We start from the raw sequence: 1,320 nt of genomic DNA, 5'->3' as shown, positions 1-1,320 counted from the left end.
CACCATCAAGTGTTTGCATTGCCCCTCTGCTATCTACATTGGGCATGCAGGGTGTCCCTACATGTAAGAACAAATGAAGTTGCACACCGGCAGACTGTTTTATCCTCCGTGGACATGTCATCACTGACCGCAGGTAGCTTTTCTTAAACAAGAAAACTTAAATACAAAAATGAATGAAAATCACAGAAAAAGAAATGATCAAAATACATGTTTGTGTTAAGAAGGCATAGTCACAGTTTAGAATATGCTTATCTCATGACCTGGATTAGCTTTTGTCACCCTTTTTTTTCCTTAAGGGTTTATTACCTGTTTGCCTCTCCTAGCACTTTCCCACGTCCCCTCTCTTTCTTCTCTCCCTCCCTCCATTCCATCTTTTGTATTCTATTGGATTCACTAACCTGTGAATATCTTTTTATAGCATGTGAAGAAGTAAAATCTGGCTTAAGGAAGATCATGCTACATACGTCTGATTTAGCTAGTCTATAAGGTGCATATCTACTTGCCTCCTGCCAGACTGCAATTGCCATATGGCTAAGTAGGAAGGAGGTCTTGCCTGGATACTGGCTAGGTGGAAGGGGATTTAGGATGGAAAAGCTTGAGGATACCTTATTTGAAGGATAATGTTCTCACTCTCTTTTCCTGATATTGGAAGTACTGAGAATCTCTATCTTCACTGAGATAGTGATGGTCTCTGTCCCCCGCTAGTCAAATTAAGAGGAGAGATTAAGGGTAGTGTTACAGGTCACCTTTAAACCATCATAAAGTCACTTAAAGTGGGAGCAGTCACTTACTAAAGGGTGTTATCCCATTTTAAGTACTCACTAAACATGTTAAAGAACAGATCATTGAAGTAAGGGTTATCTTTGTTCCATCTTACCTAAGTCATTCCAGGGTACTGTTAGTCAGCTCCAGGGAGATAAAACACTTAATTTTCAGCCCTTCAGTATTCTGGCATGCACAGCTCCAGCCCCTCTCCCCCTCCCCCCCCTCCAAACTTTTGCACCTTCCCCCTCCACCGCCACATTGAAAGCAGCTGCTTTGAGTGGTTTAAGTACAGCATGCTTCCTCCAGCTTCTTGGTCTTGCTGTTCATTGGCTCTGCACTGAGAGCAGAGCCACCACCATGTTTTCAATGAGACCCAGGAACCATAGACAACTGGTAGGGAGGGCGGGGGTTGGGGGGGGAGACACACATGTGCCTTCCCTGACAGGGTCATTCCCCACCACTGATGCCTCTGGTGGCTTCTTCAGGTGCTCGCCAGCCCCGTCCCTGCTGTGGATTCTTCCAGTAGCTTCTGTCCGTGCTCACCAGCCTCATCCC

This window comes from Alligator sinensis, unplaced genomic scaffold (assembly GCF_000455745.1).
Source record: "Alligator sinensis unplaced genomic scaffold, ASM45574v1 scaffold816_1, whole genome shotgun sequence".
In the NCBI taxonomy this organism is placed as follows: Eukaryota; Metazoa; Chordata; order Crocodylia; family Alligatoridae; genus Alligator; species Alligator sinensis.
The sequence above is the reverse complement of the archived record's forward strand: the minus strand, read 5'-3'. Positions refer to the sequence as shown.